The sequence below is a fragment of the Malania oleifera genome, chromosome 13, assembly GCF_029873635.1.
Source record: "Malania oleifera isolate guangnan ecotype guangnan chromosome 13, ASM2987363v1, whole genome shotgun sequence".
NCBI classification, from domain to species: domain Eukaryota; kingdom Viridiplantae; phylum Streptophyta; class Magnoliopsida; order Santalales; family Ximeniaceae; genus Malania; species Malania oleifera.
The window spans coordinates 50,448,376-50,459,329 of record NC_080429.1 but is presented as its reverse complement, the minus strand read 5'-3'; positions in this window follow the sequence as shown (position 1 = coordinate 50,459,329).

Here is a 10,954-nt window from a genome sequence, read left to right as displayed (position 1 = left end):
ATTGTTTGAATGATCCCATTTTGGAGTTTTTCTAGAACCACATGACAATCTGTCTCGATATGCTTGGTTTGTTCATGAAATACTGGATTTGTGGCTATATGTATAGCAACTTTGTTATCACATTACAGTCTGCCTAGTTGAGAATATGTCACTGCAAGATCTTAGGGTAAAGATTTTTACCAAGTGACCTCACAATCAGTATGTAGAGGTCATAGATCTATACTCTACTTCAGCTGATGAGCGAGAGACTGTTGTTTGCTTCTTGGTCTGCCAAGAAATGAGTGATTTTCTGAGCAGGATGCAATACCCGGTGACTGATCGTCTACTGTCCCTGCAATGTGCCCAATCTGCATCACAGTATACATGGAGTTGGATTTTTCATTAGAAGTCAACAAGAAAAGCCCCCGGCATGGAGATTTCTTAATGCATTACAAGACTCTGTTTGCTGCATCCAAGTGTGGTATACGTGGCTTGTAAATAAACTAACTGAGTACATGTTTCGAATAGGCTAAGTTTGGTCTTATGATAGCCAAATAAATCATTCTTCCAACAAGTCTTCTATGTGATAAAGGATCTGTAATGAGTTCACCTTCACTCTAGCTGAGTGCAAGGTTTTGTTCAATGGGGAAGTTGCTAGGCTTAGCTCCAAGGAAGCCAACGTCTTCCAATATCTCAAGGGCATACTTCCTCTGAGATAGAAATATTACCTTGGCTGAATGAGCCACTTCAATTCCCAAGAAATACCTAAGAATTCCAAGATCTTTGAGCTTGAAGTGATCACTTAGAAATTTCTTGACCGCATTGATCTGCTCCAAACTGTTTCCTACAACGATAATGTCATCCATATATACTAAAATGGCAGTGAAATTGTTTTTATGGGGTCAGACGAAAAATGAGTAATCTACCTTGGAATGTGAATATTCTACATTAATAAGTGTGGATGAGAGGTTGACATACCATTGCCTCGAAGCTTGTTTAAGGTCGTAGAGAGACTTAACGAGCTTGCATACTTTAGTCTCCCCCTTTCGTCTGAATCCCATTGGAACCTACATGTATACTTCTTCTTCTAGATCTCCATAGACGAAAGCATTTTTGACATCAAGCTGATAAAGATGTCAGTTATGCGTGGAAGCAAAAGCCAAAATGATGCGAATGGTGGTCATCTTGGCGACTGGAGAAAATGTCTCGGTATAGTCAATGCCTTCTTGTTGGTGGTTACCCATGGCAACGAGGCAAGCCTTTTATCATTCGATGGATCCATCTGGATTGTATTTGATTTTATTAACCCATTTAAATCCAATAGGTTTCTTACTAGGAGGGAGATGAGTGAGGATCCAGGTATTGTTGAGCTCGAGAGCATCAATCTCAACACGCATAGCAATACGCTAGTGTGGATTGGTCATGACTAGCAAGAAAGATTGTGGTTCTTTGGCAAGGGAGATCGTTGTGGTGAAGGCACAATGAGAAGGAGTTAAGTGGGAATAAGAAAGGAAATCAGTGAGAGGATAAGGAGTACTTGATGAACAGACCAGTGCAGAGTCAGATGATTGAGTGGGCTAAGATGGTGGAATCTGTTCCACATGAAAATCCTTGAAGTATGTTGGTGGCTGAGTGGGACGACTTGATCTTTGGGGCACTAGAGAAAGAGATGTTGATGGTGATGGTGACGGAATGCGAGATGGGTCATCTAGAATATGGTCAAGGGAAAATATAGGACAAGGTAGGACAGGGTCTGTAGGTTCAGGTTTAGAAGAAACAAAAGGAAAAATATCTTCATGAAAAATGACATCTCGGGAATCAAAGACTTTGTGCTAATATTATAGAGTAAGTATCCCTTTTAACCATATGGGTAACGAAGAAAGACACATTGGATGGTTCATGGGTTGAATTTGGCTAGGTTCTGAGAGTGAGTGGAAGCAAAACACAAGAATCCAAATACTTTCAAGTGATTATACGTGGGTTTGACACCATGCAATCTTTCATAAGGAGATAAACCACCCAGAATGGGAGAAGGTGTGCAGTTAATGAGATAGGTGGTAGTAAGAATAGCATCCCCCCCCCCCCCCCCCAGAAGTGTGCAAGTATATGTTCTTGAAAGAGTGAGGAGCGGGCAACATTGAGAAAGTGACAATGTTTGCGTTAAACCACTCTATTTTGTTGAGGAGTGGAGACACAACTGGTTTGGTGGATAATACCCTTGGGTGTATAAAATGGGGGCATGTGAAACTCTGGCCCATTATTTCTTCATATGATTTTGATGGTGGTGGAGAATTGGTTTTCAATGAGATGAATGAAAGATTACAAGAGAGAACGAGTTTTAGATTTGTGGTGCATTAAGTAAACCGAAGTACTATGGGTAAAATCATCGACAATAGTGAGAAAGAAATGTGCACCAATAGTAGAAGAGGTGCGATGAGCCCCCCAAATGTCAACATGTAGTAGTTCAAAAGGTTTGTGGGAAGAAATGGAACTAGTTGGAAATGGAGCACGAGTCAGTTTAGCCAATGGGAAAATTAAACATGATTTCAAATTAGAACTATAAATTTCTAGTACTTTATTGGAAAGAAAATAAAAAATTTTAGTGGACAAATATACTAAATATTGATGCCAAATATGGGAAGTCAAAGTGGAGGTGGCCGCCTGACGACAAGCCTTTCTGGTGTTTGCAATGTGGTAGAGACTGTCCCACTCTGTTCTCATCCCAATCATCTTCATCAAATGCAGGTCCTAAATAAAACACAAATCAAAAGAAAATATAATGAGCCAACGGTGTATTTTTCATAGCTTAGGAATGTAAATCAGGTTGAAATGAAAAATCGAGACACAAAGAACATTATCTAAAGTGAGAGTGGGAGAAAAGCGAACTGATCTAATATGAGTAACAGTGGCATGGGAGCCATCTGGTAATTGGACTGTCTGACCAAGAATTGAAAAAGATTGAGTCAGAATAGTGGGTGTGAGAACAATGTGGTCTGTTGCACCACTGTCAAGAATCCACAAATGATCATTATTGGGCGTACTTGCCAACGAAGATTCGACACTACCTACTTGGTGTGCCATGGATTGCGGAGGGGTGGTATTGTTGAGAATAGCCAAAAACTGCTACCATTGCTCGAGGGTTAAAGGAAGATTGCTAGTCATGGAGGAAACTTGATTGGCACTATGCTTGGAACCTATGCTAGGCATAGCGTTGCGAGGTCCCGAAGGAAGCCACAAATGTGATAATAGAAATTAATAGTGTGTTGGTCTTTCCCATAATAACTGCATTTGAGGTTGTTGACCTTATAGATCATATCCCGTTTTGATTATGACAAATACCTTGGTATTTAATGTTTGTCGAGTTTGTGTGCAAGATCAATCTTGTATGAATTGGCAAAGGCATACAGTGACTCGAAGAATTTGAAGACAAATTGTTTACATTTGTAATTTATATTTAATTCATTTCGGTTTGTAATTTTAATCCGAAGTACTGTAAGAATTTATACATGCCATGAATGGTAGGAACTACAAGCTCAAAGGCCTTGGAACAACCCTAGGTCCCTACACGTCACTTGGAAATCAAGAGACCTTAGACAAGACTTCAGTCGACTGAAATGCCAAGTTTTTTAGGTTAAGTTAAAATTTGTAGACCTTAGAAAAAACCCTAGGTCCTTACACTAGCACTTAGGTTTAGCCCCATTATCATATATTCTATCAAGGGAAATCATTTTTCAAAAATAGGACTTAGGTGGTAAATTGTTAAGGATTCGGGCGATCGAACCTTGGCGTTGAAAATGCCGCGGTCAACCAAACATAGGAAAGTCAAAGTGTTGACTTGACTTCGGGTGACCGAACTAAAAGGAACGTATTGTTCTCGATCGACTGAATATTTAAACCTGACTTTTCCAACAACTTAGGCACTCAGACATTTACGTTCAAAATACCCTCAGGTGATTGAACATGCAAGTTCGGCAAATCAAAGTAGAGGATGGGCAACCGAACCTTGGATAGTTTGGAAAATCACCTTACTCAACCACTCGAACCATTTTTTAGGCGCCCGAAATTCAAAAATTACTTTTCTTCATGTGTTTGTTTGGGCGACCGAATCTATGGCTTGGTCAACCAAAACTCTTGGATTGGCCTAATTTTTACCTAGGCTTATTGGGGTTAAATATGGTTAATTTTGTATAACTCAATTAAAACAATTTTAATAATTCCCATGGTGTCCCCAACGGTTATAATTTTGGCCAAGTCTATAAATATGAGTTCATTTGTTCAATTAACAAGCGATTAGCATTGAAACTTTGAAATTTTTAAAAGCTCAAAATGTCTATACCCTCACATACTACTACATTTTTAAAAAATTAAGCCTTGTGAGAATATCCTTGAGTGATTCTATATCATTCTTAGTTGCTAAAAACTCTCATTAAGTGATTTTTGGTTATTTTTATTGAGAGTTATAGCTAAAAGTTTTCCCCCGGTTTAACTCAATAAATCCATAGTGAGGGAAACTTTGTAGCTTGTGGGTCTTAGCATTCATTACAAGACTCCTAAGCTTGTATTGTGATTTGTGAAGCAAAATATTTTCTACAAGATTTTACTACAAATATCTCTTGTGCTAGAATTTTGAGAAAATCATTCTTGAGACATTCTGATTACACTTTTAGAAAAACTTTGAAACCCTATTTGTGATTGAGATATATTGATATATAGTTTCAAAGATAGTTTGAGAATGCACTCTTACTCTTGATTTACTATTGACACTAGATTAAGTGTTATAATATATATTGCACTAAACTTATGGTTCTTATCATATTGAAGTGCATTGATTATACTATGTTGTCTTGTCATACAAATCTTCTTGTATTAGAAGCATCCTTATTTCTACAAAAATTTGTATTTGTTTGTTGTATTCTAGGCGTGGCCTGAGAGGATGTTGATCTAACTCATAAGGATCGGTAGGGCCTTCTCCACCCCACCAGGAGAGTATGTAAAGGTTGAGGTCAGCCATGGTGTAATTTAACTTGTTTGTAAATGGTGTCGCTTCACCCATTAAGTGAGCAATAGTGGTAATCCTCGAGCTTGTGAGTTGAGGCGGGGACATAGGCAGTATTGGTTAAACCCCGATAACATATCGTGTGTAAAATTTATATTTCTACAATTTATTTACTGCATGCGTATGTTACTTTCAATAGTCCGTGAATGCTACACATGACTTAATTTCCGCTCTTTACATTTATCAACACATTTGGGATTACATAGAAAGACCCTAGGTTAGGAAATACTGTTTGTGGAACTAAAATCAACCTAGGAAGTTTTAAAATACCCAATTCACCCCCCCCTCTTGGAATTGCACCAATGTCAACAATTGGTATTAGAGTTTCATTGCATTAGGCTTAACAGTTTTTGTAAAAGATCAAAATGGCTCATGTTGGTGTATCCCCATTCGAAGAGGGACCATCACCTTCTAGTCCTCCATTATTTTGTGGTGTTGATTACACTACCTAGAAACTTAGAATGAGCGTATTTATAAAATCAATGGACTGAAAGGCTTGGCAGGTGATTGTCAAGGGAATTTGTATGCTAGTAGTTGAAAATGATAATAGTTTAATGCGTGCAAACTCACATGCCATGGATTTACTGTATTGTGCATTAGAATCTAATATTTTGCTTGAGATTATGGCATGTACTAGTGCAAAGGAAATATGGGATGAACTAGAAAGAAAATATGGAGAATCCCAGAAGAATGAGACCACTTCTCAAGAAGTGGTAAATAATAGGGCAATTGTATTAACAAACAAAGAGGTATATGATCCTATCTCATCCTCTGTAGATGATTCTTATGAAAAATTTTGTGATATGTCATATGATGAATCATCTAATATTCCTTGTGATAATTCTATTATCAAAGCATGCAATGATTCATGTAATAACTATGATATATCTTATGATGAATCATGTGCTAAATTGAATAATGAAAGCATGCCCGTACATACAGTACTAGAAAATGAATCCTTTAAAATGCATAAGATTCTAGTTGGGATGTCTTAGAAGAAGACCTTCTTGAAAAGTGAGAGTAAAAGGTTGGTAAAGCAATTAGAAAAATTAAAAGAGTATCATGCCATCTTTGGAAATAAAAAGGTTAAGAAGATATTGAATATTATCTGCCTAAAGGAAGAAATAGAAGATGATAAACCTTTAGGTGTTAAAAGAAATAAACATTTTTAAAAGGGTTCATATTATAGGTCTCATTGTTATTGTCTTGCCTCATCAAGCAAAAAGAGTTTAAATAAGCATGATTCCTTAAGTATATACAAAACGAAAAGGAATTGTAGTATATGAGTGTATAGGGCTTGTATGAGAAAATAGAGCTTAAGAAATTTCAAAGACTTTTTTTAGTAATCTATTTTTCTAATTACTTACTAATCCAAGCAAATGAACCCCTATATATAAAGAAGGTTAAAAATAGAACCATTAGGGATACACAGGGAATTATTAAATTTATTTTAAAACGTTTAAGAAATTTAACCCTATTTAAGTTAAAATAACCAAGGTAAAAATTAGGACAACCTGAGAGTTTTGAGTGCCTGACCCATGGTTCGGTCGCCCGAACAGACAACAGAAAAATTTGATGTTTGAAGTTTGAGTGCCTAAATTAAGGTTCAGTTTGCTAACCAAAGGCGATTTCCATTTTGTCCAAGGTTCGGTCACCTAGTACTAAGTTTGGTTTATTGAACTCACGTGTTCGGTAGCCTGAGGCAATTTTGAATGTGATTGTTTGAGCTTTCGAGTTAGTGGAAAAGTCAGATTCTGAGTTCAGTTGACCGGGGACGCTACAGTCCTTTTGGTTTAGTAGCCTGAAACCAAGTCAACACTATGACTGGTCAATTGTTTGGTCACCTGAAGTGTTTTGAACATGACAGTTCGGTCTCCTAAAGTCTCATTGATTTATCACTCTAAGTCTTGTTTTACTTCAATTAATTCCCTTAATAATAATTGTGATATTGGGGACAATCTTATGTATACGTGCAAGGACCTAAGGTCTTTTGAGCTTATTGCTTCTACATGTATGATATGCAATAATTATTACTGACCTTTTCCTATATTACTATTACATACCCGAATAAAGCATAATATAAATTACAACAAAAATGAATTTTCTAGGTCTTTAGTCTTTAAATCTTTGTATGCCATCAAGTGATCTTGCTAATATGAACCTACACACAAACTTGATAAACATTAAATACCTAAGTATTTGTCATAATCAAAATTGGTATGACTTATAAGGTCAACAATCTCACCCTTTTTAATGATGACAAATACACCATGCAAAAGTGGATACAGCCAAGAAAGGCTCCCCCTGACAATATGCAAAATGAGAATGTAAACATTTAAACATTTAATGACTACCCAATTTTGCCTACTTCTCCCCTTTTTGCCAACAGCAAAAAAGGCATGTGAAATATAATTGGTTTTTGAAGAATATAGAAATTAAGCACACAAACAATATAACTGGTCATTCAAATTTAAAATGATATAACAAACATGATTAGACCAGAACTATCTACAAGCCATAGCAGTTTAAATCATATCATAAGACCCGTAAAAGATTTGATTTAAAGCATATGACATATGATAATAGGTAGAAGGTTTTAGCATAAAATAGTCTAACTAGTTTGCATGCATTTTCATGTGAAATTATCGAACTAGTTATGCAATTTAAAAAAAAAAAACGTATATATGACTAATAATAAGGCAAGACATAAGGGATTTTTGATTTGAAAGAATTTCTAGCAAAATATATGTAAATATATAAATATATATATATATATATATCCCCCTTAGGATATTGTCAAGAGATCATGGGGGTGTGCTTGTTGAAAATGAAACTTTAAAGATTAGCAAGCACAAATTTTCTAGTTTGTCAATTAAGTACGTACTAAAATATAACTAGAAAACCACAACTATAATGATCCTAAAAATTTAACAATGACATGCAAGATCATATGGCAAATCAAATGACCGTGGCAAATCAACATGTTTCACATTATGATTTTCAATAAAACATTTCATTCAAGCACATGCCACACTTGATTCAAAACAGATCTAAGCTAAAATATATTGGTGAGCATAACACAATAAGAGTTTAGTTTAAGATGCTCCCCCTTTCAAATTGAATCCAAGCTAATATGGAATAAACTACTTATACTTAATAAGGAATAATTTCATTAAGAATGCCAAGAAGTATAAGCAATCATTTTTTTTAAGTCTTATAAAATGAATATACTAGATTAAGATTTATTCATTTTACCATTCAACCAGTAAAATCATCCCTATAGGTTATACATGCATCAAAAAATATATATTAAGGCATGAAATAAAGCATATAACCGAGAACAATTCATATCAAAACATAGAGATTTAAAAGCGGGATATAATGTTCAGGGTTCTTAGAAAAACCTCAATATTCAAAAATCAAAGCATGAAACATATGAATTCTTTATGCTCTTTCTCTAGGGATGGACCTATGTTAACTTTACTGTGATCCTTAGAGGGGCGTGAATTGGTATTTTAAAATTGATGCCCTAGATCAATATCCTAACATCAGTATTTTCACAACCCTAAAGTCAATCTAGTGCATGTAAATTAAATCAATTGCAATATGTAGTAGAAATTAAATAGCACGATCTAATCAACTAAGCATGCACCAGAAAGTAGTAAAAATAAGTGACACAAAAGAAGTGTTATCGAGGTTTGACAAATTGCCTACATCCCCACCTTGGCTAACAAACACAAGGATTACCACTATAATGCTCACTTAAACAGGTGGAGCAGCAGCTAAACAATCAGGTCAATCAGCATAGGGCTGACCTCAACCTTTACATACAATCCTTACCAGGTTGGATTACCGCCCCCTCAGGCCACGCCTGGAATACAACAGTATTTTTCTTAATCAACTGGTACAATGATTATACTTTCATGTAAAGAAGATATGTACCCAATATGCGTAATCAAATACACATCAATAATATGGATATAGTGTAAGCTCAGTGATGCAAATAGTTGTGCTAACAACACTTAATATGGTATTATCAATGTAATGCTCAAGAGTGTTCAATATAAGCAATATCCTGGAATTTAAGCAAAGCACATTTCAATAGCAAATCAAGATTCCAAAGATATTAATCAGATATTCAAACTAGTTCAAGAAGATTTTCTTTAATGAAATAAGCACACTACTAGTTTGAAAAATATTTTTTCTTGTTGAAATTTTTTTTTGCACAACAAAAATCAAAGTTGTGGAAGTCTTGCAATGGTTATGCAAAGACCCCAAAGCTTGCTAGTCTATCCCAGCAATGATTTATAAATGAAATCAATGGGATAAAACTAAGCCAAACTCCCCAAGAATAATATCACAATCAAACAAGCCAATGGGATTTTTTAGTAAAATCTAGCAATCACAAGCACATTAAATACGCTCTTACAATCTTAGAATGTATCAGGGGAATGGAAATTTGAGAGTATTTGGGAAAAAAAAAAAAGAGTATTTGGAAAAGAGAGGAATTTTGGCTGATAAAATTATTAATTAATTACTAATCCTCACAAATGAGCCTATATTTATGGGCAAGAGTAAAATTATAACCATTTGATACTTGTTGGAAATTCTTTGAAAAGTTTCAAAATGTTTAAACACAATTAACCCAAAAGAACCTGTATTTACCACAGTTAAAATATTTTTAACCCAGTTAGGTTTGGGTGGCTGAACTTAGGTTCAGTTGCCCGAATAGAGACGGTAAAAAAAGCCCTTTAAATCAGTTCGGCAGCTCGAGTTTCTGTTCTATGGCTCGAATCAAAGTCATAAACATTTTTTCAGATTTTCAGGTGCCCGATCATAGGTTCGGTAGCCCGATCATAGGTTTGGCAGCCCGAACTCACGTGTTTAGTTGCGTGGGGCTTAATTTGAACTAAATCTCTCGATAGACCAAGTTGGTAAGAGGTCCTTTTTAGGTGGTTCGGGTGCCCGTGGAAGGTGTGCACAAAAATGTTCGGTTGCTCGAGAGCCTTAGTCAACAATTGACTTCTTAATTGTTCGGGCGCCCGAGGAGTTTTGAACTCTTGGGGTTTGGTTGCTCGAGCTCTCTTGAATTCCTTAAAAATATTCAATTAAGTGCATTTTTTACTTTCCTATATTTTGTATGATATATGTGCATGAGTGTTGGGACCTAGAGTCATACTAGGGTCTTACTGAGCTTACCATATATCCAATATGCATGACATGTAGGTAATTATTACAAACCATATCCCTAGTTACTATTACAGACCCATATTACATAAATTGTATTTACAATATGAAATAGAATCTTCAAGGTCTTCATTTCTTGCTTCAAGTGTCATTCCTTTAAATTAGAGAAGAAAAATTGAGAAAAAGGGCACTTCGGTAGCCTGAACTCAACTTTAGTCGCCTGAAGAATTTTTTCGGTAGCCTGAAGATTAAGTTTGGTAGTCTGATGAATTAATGGGAAAAATAGAATCTGGCCGAGGTACTTCGGTTGCTTGAACTGGAATTTTAGTCGTCTGAAGTCACTTTAGGATCCTAAACTTCAACTTTAGTAGCCTGAAGTCGCGGGAAAGTTTAAAAATCATATTTTTATTAATAGAACTCACGAGCTTTTTCTTTGATCCAATGGTTGAGATCAATCCTAAGGGTAAGATACTATAAATACTAAATATCTAAACCATAGAACCAAGCTAAGACACACAAGAAGAGAAGAACACATCTTATTGAAAGAATATTTAAAAACTTACTCTTATTGCTATACGATTGCCTACACTTCAACTTCTACTCATCAAGCTTGGGCAAATCAACTCAGAATCTTGAAGGGAACTCGTTTACTCATCTTGTTTTTCATTCTAGTATTGAGGTTTGATCATTCAAGTTAATATTTTCAAGAGTTTCTCATCCCATCACTTGTTA